Source organism: Aquila chrysaetos, chromosome 10, assembly GCF_900496995.4.
Source record: "Aquila chrysaetos chrysaetos chromosome 10, bAquChr1.4, whole genome shotgun sequence".
NCBI classification, from domain to species: Eukaryota; Metazoa; Chordata; class Aves; order Accipitriformes; family Accipitridae; genus Aquila; species Aquila chrysaetos.
Genome location: NC_044013.1, coordinates 3722896 through 3732493, shown reverse-complemented (window position 1 = coordinate 3732493; position 9598 = coordinate 3722896). Strand labels below are relative to the sequence as shown.

At 41.5% G+C, this 9598-nt stretch overlaps 1 long non-coding RNA gene across 1 annotated transcript; it reads right to left on the bottom strand.

The window, feature by feature from the left end:
* Positions 1–7370: 7370 nt before the first annotated feature.
* LOC115347546 lies at positions 7371–9306 on the bottom strand. The gene is made up of 2 exons (XR_003925526.2): positions 8752–9306; positions 7371–8546 (listed from the first exon to the last, which is right to left on the bottom strand). It is a non-coding gene; the product is annotated as an uncharacterized LOC115347546 (long non-coding RNA).
* Positions 9307–9598: the final 292 nt, after the last annotated feature.

Here is a 9598-nt window from a genome sequence, read left to right as displayed (position 1 = left end):
ATACAATCTGCTGTACTTCATTCCTGCTGAAGGACTTCCTCCACATTTTCAAGCTCCTCCCTCATAGTAACTATTTTTTTTTTCTTTTCAAAAGAAAGAGATGTTTTATACCTATGTATGATTCATATGCGGTAAGAGAGAGAAAGCATATAAATTTATTGGGGGGGGGGGGAAATCTCCACTGGCCTTTAAAAAGTTAACCCTTTCCTCTCCTTGGTGCAAAAGCCAATACTGCCACACAACAGAAACGCTAAAGGAACTCATCCAGTGCTTTGCATAGGGGTCACGAACGCTTTTCAGACACGGCTTTGGACAGCAGGACCAAAGTATTTTGATTTATTGATCCACACTGGTAACACTAGAATGACTTTTAACTTCAGGGTGGTTGTGAGGCTGGGTTTTCATGCATGACCACCTGCACAAGTACTTATATATGTAAAACATCTTAAATCATATTAGAAGAATGCTTTTGAGGTGGCATAACCCAGCATTAAAAATGAAGAAATTTCTGATTTAGCACTGCTTGTTCAAGTCATTGCATCCCATTATGCAAGGGCACAATGAGGCAAGCTTTGCAGCAGGAAGGTCCACTGAGGGCTATTAAATGCAGTGATGTAGCTGTCACTTCCAGGTCAGTAAGCCCTTAAACAGCAGATTACTGGAAGCCAGGAGACGATATCCAGAGGAATTATCTCTCAGTGTTTGCCCAGTTCTTGTACTCTGGCCCTGGGCATCTGCTCCTGGTCACTGCCAGTGGCAGGGCACGATGGGCAGATGGTCTTAGGGCTGTTCCCCCACTCTGCTGCGACTCCCCATCACAACAGGCTGCTGCAACTGGGCGTGAGAGGTCTCGCTGCTGCTTTAGCTCATTTTGAGCAAGCAGTTTGGAAAATCCTGTGAAAAACATGTACACCCCCCCTCCATGTTATATATAAATATGTGTTCAGCTGAAAATGTTCTCTGTCAACTCCCCCCTCTCACAACTGAATACAGAAGACCAGCAAGGAGGAAGAGGAGCCACCACTACTTCTTCTGCACCACAGCCCCATGGCAAGGGTGCTGCTCTTAAACAAGGCAAACTTTTTCTTTTTCCAAGGCAGCACTTTGTAAAAGCCTTACCTTCTATAGAAAGGGCTTTAATTCCCATGCAATGGACAAGAGCTGGCTCAGCCATCTTAACAAGAGACACCATCCAAAATCGTAACAGGCTACACAGCTGCTGAGCACCCCACACATGGCTGCCATGCTACATACTGCTTTCCTATGATCTCAGAAGCCCCAAGACGGGTAAATGCCAAACTATTTATTGGCTGGAAGCACCAGCAAGACATGTGAAGTATCCTTACTGGAAGCAGATACTGCCATCGGAGAAGAACGGAAACCATCTTTCTTTTCAGAGGAACATACCTACATATATCTCTATATAGCATTCTTTCCCATATATGATCCTTTCCCACAAGTATTAGTGAGAAAACATGGCAAGGGAAGCCTAGCTGTCCTGGGGTCTGTATGTGTTTTCTTCTTAGTTCTATATATTTCTTAATTATCAAAACTTTATATTTTGTACTGTATATATGTGACTAGGTAACACTTTCAATGGCATTTTAGATGGCATCACATTGATTCCCAATAGACTATATATTTGAACTGCACATTTCCAAAAGCTCTATCTTGTACATGTTGCCTGGTGTTTATTCTACTTTAAATTGTTATTCTCAAAAAATACAATCCCTCACAAAAACGAGGGAAAAAATAATCCTTTATGCACTCAGCTTTTGTTGAATTGTCCAGTGCAATTTGTGAAGTCAAAGAACAAAGTTTAGCTGTGCCTGCCATCTCTACTTCTAAAACAGCTCTTATGTTTAAAACAATATCAGCGACTTCAGGGCACTCAGTAAAATCCCAATTTATGACAAAAATTTCTGTTTAGTTGGCACAAACCTATTAACTCAGCTGAAAGGAGTGACAGTAATTGCAACTGGCTAAGGGTTGATAAGAAAACTCGGTCTACTAATTTGAAAGAAAATTTACAGACTGGCAAAGCCATGTCAGACGAGAGAACCAAAGATAGCTGCACTCACTGTTTTCTAATTCAAGTTTAAAAAAGAAAGAAAGAAAGAAAGAATTCATAATATTTGCACTATAATAAGAGGCATTTTCAAAGTGATAACTTTATAGCCCTTTGTATCTTATTCCATCAATGCCTACTCACAGAAAAATGAACTTTGTCACAGACCAAAACTGACCCTTATTGCTCAGTTATAAAATAAACATAAATACAGGACATCAGATTTGACCTAGTAACACTGGCATAGATGTTGTGCTGCAGGCACTGAAGCTGTGGTTCTTAAAATAATTGAGGTTTGTAATTGAAGAGAGTGCAGAATTTAACTATCCAAATGGAAAATAAAACTTCTTACTTGGCCTTGCAGTGTTCAACCAGCAGCAGAAGATGCTGAGTACCCCTTCCCACCCACAATGGGGCTGGCAGAGCATCACTGTCCAAATTAGCACTGCAACAGGATGGGCCACACAGCCAAGAGTTTATGATGAGCCCTTTCACTATGTTGCTTCTTTAAAAAAAACAAAACAAAAAAACCCCTTAAGTCTACAAAAGCTGCACTTCATTTTAAGTAAGACTTTGTGTCACGTTTCTGGAACAGAACAGTTCTTCCTCAGCATCACTATGTTCACGCAGTTTTCCTCCATCATCACCCAAGAAAACCATCACGTCCCTTTTCCCCATGCTGACAGGTTGGCATCGGCAGCCCAACGCAGGAGGCTCGAGGTGCCACCAGCATCTTCTCTTCCAGCACAAAAACTTTTTGTGGGCAAGGAAGTCTCTGTGTGGTCTGTGATTGAGAAGTCCCCTGGAGAGACTCTGTTTTATAGGATTGAATTAAAGCATCTAACGCTACTCTACAATGGGATTATCATTGTTCTTTTATCCGAGTTTCAAAGAAGCTCAGTAGAGTGACCTTTCCTCAAGTATTTTTCTCTGATTCTTTCTGATCTGAATTTTCTGTAGTGGAAGAACTAAAGAGAAAGAAATATGCTTTCCTTTCCTTTTTGCACTGCAGGAACATTGCAAGGTGTATCTGTTTTCTTAGGTTTTTGGAAGGTCTGAGATTTTTGCATTACCTAGGATAAAAATAATTGTATCAAAGATATGAAGCTTTGTGCTTCAGGCCAGAGGTCAGCTGCTAACTGATGGAGTAAGGAAAAAAATCATTTCCCTGTGAGAAAATCATTCCCCAGTTGTCCATGATGTGTTTCTTGCACCTTCCTAAAGAACAACTGTCAGAAACAGAGGTTAAAATCAGGGCATTTCCAGCCTGCTCCAGTATGGCAATTCCTCTGTTTCAAAGGCAGGGTATTTTTTTTTTTCTTTCAGCACTTGTGCAATTGTTATACAGATTTGGATCTATGGGGTTTGCTGGTATTGTTATATGTATATGGAGATATTAAATAAGAAAGTACTTCCGTTAGTGAATTTATTTTTAAATCCCTATGGGCTGGGCTACATCATTATGTTACATAAGGGTACATTTTTAAATCCTAACTCACACTTACATGGCTTATATTTGCATGAATAAGAAAAATCTCTGTGCTACCCGCTTCCTTGCTCAGGCAATAGGGTAGAAAGATGTTGCACACACTTAATTCATCCCCTTTTAATTCCATGTCTCATGACTCAGTTTCCCTGATTTTCATTTCACAAATTCTCACGCCTTCTCATGCATATTCACATGGTTCACATTCGCAGCTACGACAGGCTTTAATGAAGTGCTTTTTCCCTGAGCACTGTCCTACAGATCCAGCAGCATCCTCCGCTTGCAGAGCAATTGAATTTATTCAGGTTTATTCAGTACTATGATTTCCAGTGGGATTTTATTCTCTCAAGGAAATCTCAAGTATCAGCTTGGTGGCATGGAGGGTTAATTTAGACTTTGAATCTGAAAAAAATGCTCATTAATCCAACCCTTTATGAACTATTATAATACACAAATGAATAAAGTGTATAATGTATACACTGTCACTGGCACATATATCTCCAGAAAGAGAGAAAGTACCTTACAGATATAAACCTTTAAAAAATTAAGTATAAACAGCAGCAGAAAAATAGAGGAAGGAAGTTTCTAATGTATATTTAAGATTCTAAGTGACATTCACAGATCAACAGCAAAAGAATAGGAAAGACCTGTACCAAAACAGAGTAATCACTCCCATTTGATAAAAATTTCCATAAGTACAACTCAGCTGACAGAGCAGGAGTTACGGGTTTTGATTTGAATGCAACAGCTCATTTTGGTGAGCACTCAGGGAAAAAAAAAATTTAAAAAAAGTATCAGGAGAAGCCTGCAGTTATATCAGTCTGGCTTATGAGGCACTTTTACAGTGCAGTGATCAAGACGCTGTAGCTGAGGTTACACACAAGTTATATGGTAATAAGGACAAGTCAGGGTGTATATACTAAATGCTGTGAAAGTAGCCTAATGCCACTGTGGAGAAAATTGAATGGATAGAGTCCGAGAGGCAAAGTGACTGAACTGAAAAAGAATAAAACCTGAGAAATAAGCAAGTCTAGACTGGCTACATGAAGTTTTATCTAAGCAAACAAGTCTATAGCAAACCGATGCAAGAACCCCAGAAAAAAATCTCTCTTCTTGTAAAGGCAAAGGTTGCCTGGGAATACTTATAGCTGTTGCAGAACATCCTTCCTAGATGCTGTCAGGCAACACTTGATAGAGAGTTTACAGATCAATGCTCCAAGACTTCCAGAAAATGTAAACAGATAGGTGCTCCCTCCTTCGGTCACAGGTCGCCTGGCGTGTCCTTACACACGCTTGGGCTATTTGAAGGCAAGACCATACGCCTTATCTGCATCCATAACTCTGTGCAGGTGGTGATGGCAGCTCGGTTCTGCCCCGTCACCCGGATTGATGCTTGGCAAGCCAGGGGCTCAGGGCAGTGAAGCAGCAGCACAGCTAGCCCTCACCCAGAAGAGAAACTATTGCGATGTGCAAATCCTTCCTGAGTAGCTAGACAGTCATCGTACTGTAAATCACACCCTATGTACCCTGTAAACCATGTATTAGCTGCTTGCTGGGGTTAAACCCAACTAAGTGGGAGCTCCAACACTTGTCCCGCATTCCCTGGGCGCATCCCACCAAAATAAACCCTCCAGGAGAGCAACAGTGCTGCCGCTCCCATGGATTTTACCTTGGCTCATCTCATGGATCATAATCCTCAAACACAAAGGATGGCAGCAGTTTACATATTTGCAGACAAACAAAACAGGCTCCACCTTCACACCTCAAAGTCTGGGGCAAAATCCCCACGGAGCCCACCTGAGAGCAGAGGGGAGCAATGTGAGCTCAGGGGATCGCCACGAGCCAGCGAGATGCCCAATTTCACAAGGACTTCATCCAGGACTTGCTCTTGCTCTGACTGCCCCAGCGCTCTCCCATCTGCTGGTAGGTGCAAGGGGAGAGATTGTCAGTATTGAGGCTGCAGCTGCTACACCAGACTTCTTCTGTTCTGGAAGAGGTGGCGGAGACAGCAGAGAGGCTGTCTGTCTCTGGTGGAAAATACCCTGCCAGGAACCTCCTCTTCTCACTTCTTTCCCTCACCTCCAACATAGTGAAGAAGCCAGCTTTGAATTCTTAACGTGTAACCACCACAAAACCCAGCTAGCATTAATTGTCTTTAATGCAATCAGTAGTAGTGACACATTTCAGTAATGAAACTGAATTCATTTTCCCAGCCCAGTTGGAGAAGCTCCACTGTCTGATGAAGGAGTCAAGGAGTCCAGGCGTAAAGCAGAAGAAGGGTTTTGGGGGGACACAGAGGGGAAAGGAGACAGGAAAAAGGGGTAAATCAAGGCACCTCCAAACAAGCAGTGCAGAGAAGAAGTAAAAAAATCTGAACACAACAACAACAACAAAAATCCTTCCAACCCATCCTAATGCAGGACCCTATAAGTGACTACAACACAGGATACCTATGGCTCATATAAAATGTTCTGGAAATTTCTAGGTACTATAGCTTGCTTACATGAATACGAAAGACAGCCTCAGCTTATCCTTGACCAGGAACAATACTGAATTTTAATCACTCACTGAGAATTTGATGGCTTGCCGAGAGGAGAGTTTTTGTAATAAGGTTTGATAAAACATCACCCTTGGGAGAGATTGTACATAAACACCTCAAAAGAGTTATGCAACCCTAGTATACAGCTTTCATGACAACAAATCTATCCAGCTTCAGGAGCACAACCCGGGACTTAAAAAGGCTATATCTCTGCATAGCAATGACCTCTTCCTCAAAGCAATATTCCTTCTCAACAAGGTATGCAAAGTGAAGCAGAGAGGGGCTCCTCCCTTTCCTAAATCTTGACTGAAATTATTGTTTTCAGGAAGAGGATTAAAGCCAAGATTCTCACCAGCAGTAGAAAACACATTGTTTGCACAACGCTCACCACCCCCAAATGACAGCTCGGTGTCATTTCATATTTTTATGATGCCATCTGACAGCCAGGGTTTCTACGGAAACACCAATATTGGGGGAGCTGGAGGGAACGGAAGAAAAGGACAGAAGCTAAAAATAAGAGCCACATGCCTCTTCCAGACATTAAAACCACCTGATAAAAAATTGTAAACATCTCCTGCTTGGAATGGTAACATTTCTAAGACACCCACAAGACTCCATCCAAGTGGAATCATTTTGCACTGAACAATATTTCACTAAGAGAGACTTATATTTATGAAATCGCATTCTTTTAAAGGATGTTTGGAAAAACATGCTGACTGGATTATTTCTTAAATTACCCCAGAGTAAATGGAAACATTATCATTTTGTACCACTGCAGCCCCCAGTAGGACTCAAAGTCTCATGTGGGGCACGAATAGAAGAACAGATTTCACCTATTTTGAGTATTGATGGTTTTCATGCTGGAAATGTAGGGGGAGTTTGTTGTTTCGGTTTTTTTAATTAAACTGAAATGGGTGTGGGAAGAGAAAATAATATCCCTCCTGTTGAGCATTGACAAGGCATGCTGGAATCAGATGTCCAAAGAACTCCAAACTCACTTGCACTAAATGTGCCCAAAGACATGACATCGCAACACAACAAGTTAAGCGCTTTTTAGGTCAAGCTGCAGTTGAGTTAGGAGGAAGCAAAAATATACTAGGAATATTTTTGGAATGTTCAAACCCTTTAATTTTTCAAAATATCGTTGTTTGTCCAATTAGCCCAGAAAAAAATCTCCTTTTGGAGGGATATGCATCAGGGGTATTTCCTCATCTGTGATGAAAGTAGGGCTGTGGTCTAAAAAGGGACTCTAGCCTGGTCTGTAATGGCACATAGCACAATGTTGAAGACAAATTTATTATAATATAACTTTGACGCAAAGCTCACTGGAAGCACTTAAGTATTTTACCATCTCTCCCAATTACATTGGCAACCACAACCAGCACACAGTTAAGCAGGTGATTTCACCAAATGTGACTACTGGGCTTTAGGCTATGTATAAATATTTGGAGTTTTACTCCCAGACAGTCACTAGAACACTTCATGTACAGATCAGGAGGGAAATATTTGTGGAACTGAAGTCAGAATGTTTCAATGTGTTTTTAGAAATGGTAACCAGACATTTGTTTGGGGTATAACTTTGATGTTTTGTGCTGCTAGTGTTTAGACAGAGATCCAGAGGACATCAGTTTAGCAATATATATAGACCCCTAACACCAAGTACTATGATTTACCATGAAAACTGTCTCTGCATCAGGCTTGAAATAGCTCTTATGCTATATACCCGAGAGAAACAGACAACCTATATATCACAGCTGTAAAATATATCTACACACACACATATAAAACTAATTAATTGTTTCCATGCATCGCTATTTAAAGGAGCCTTTAGTCACCAGCTTGTAAGTATGCAAGTATACTTGTAAGCACATAGGAATCGCCAAATGTTGTTCTCAAAGGAGCCCTGGGACGTATCCCCAGAAGCCAAGCAAAGCTCAGTCGGTTGGGAGAAGAGCGGTCCCTCATCTCACCCAGAGCATCTCCCCAGCCCTGCCCACTTCAGAAAGCAGCTGCCTACCCTTCCTTCAGCTGATGGGGGCAGAGAGATACAGCCAAGCTTAAATCACCAAGGTTCATTAGCTACGTTTTAAAGGACGGTTAGTACGTCTTCTTGTTTGATAAAACGCAAGAGTGTCATACCCATTTGCTTGAGCAGCCAAGCAGCTCTCCTCTGCACGGCGCCGAGGCTGGGGTGGCGGGAGTGCCCGGGGCTTTCCAGATTTCTTTAATCAGTGCCTTAGTCGGTCCCTTTCAATATGCTGCAAGAGCGTTCTGGCATGTGGAAATTCATTTTTAAGTGTTCCCATGGATCGTATGCTATAAAAGAATTCATCTGGTGTCTGAGGTAGGTTAAACCTTTTCAAATTCAAACATGCTGAAGGAGCCCTCCTCCCGTTTGTAACACCACCAGCTGGAGCCCAGGAGACGGGTTTCAATTAGCAGCATACACACACCTGAAATATAAAGCAGAGAAAAAAAGGCACCTCTCACCATTTCTCTCTCTTGTTACAGTCAGAACCACACAAATTGATTTGTGTTGTTCCTGAGTTTGGTCTTTTTCAAGTTTGATTCATGATGATAAAACAACAGAAAAGAAATCTTCGTGCCTGATTTAGCAAGTGGGCAGAACAAAACCCCAGCCTGCCTAACCACACTAACCTTTTCAAATGCTGTATTTTCATCGACTGGCCATTCCCCTTCCTTGCAGGCTGCTGAGGCTGCACAAGGGGAGAACAACAATTGCAGGTGAATCCAATTACAGAACACTCTAAAGGTTGAGGAGATGGAGTAGCTAGCTATATGATATATGATTATGGGGGATTAAACTCTTCAGTTATGTGACAAAATTTTAATAAGGACAGAAAATGACTCTGAGAACAATGCCGAATATCTGCAATTGTTTAGGGATTCTTGGTGATTAAAAAGGAAATGAGAAAACATGAGCGAAAAAAAGGAAAACTTCCAATCTTGTTATAAACCACTCAACAGATTTACAAACCTTTTTCATGACACTCCTTCAAGTGACATTTTGGGAACTTGCTATAAACTATAATCAAGAGCTGGCACTGGAGGGCCAGGGACTGAAGCAAAGTCTTGAAGGACAAACTGACCCACCACATTTGTGAAGCAGTGGCACAGGTGAAACCCTGAGCAGCTTTCTGCAAACCAGAGCTCATGCTGGAAAGGAGATACTTAGTACCAGGATGCTTATGTTGGCCTAAGAGGAAATGAGGATAACAAGCAGAAGCACATGGATAATTTCCACAGCAGTTAATACCATTCATATTTCTCTTGGTTCCAGTAGCACCATGAGATGTTCTTCAGCATCTCATGGTGCTACTTATTTATTTATTAATAAGTAATAAATAAGTTATTAATAATAAATAAGTTATTTATTTGTTAATTTGCTGAGCACCGTGTTCCAAATTAACACCCCACACTGGCATAGTGAGGAGGGTGGCCAAGAGTGGGTAGCTCCATCCTTGGAGGTTAGGTTAGCCTGTCA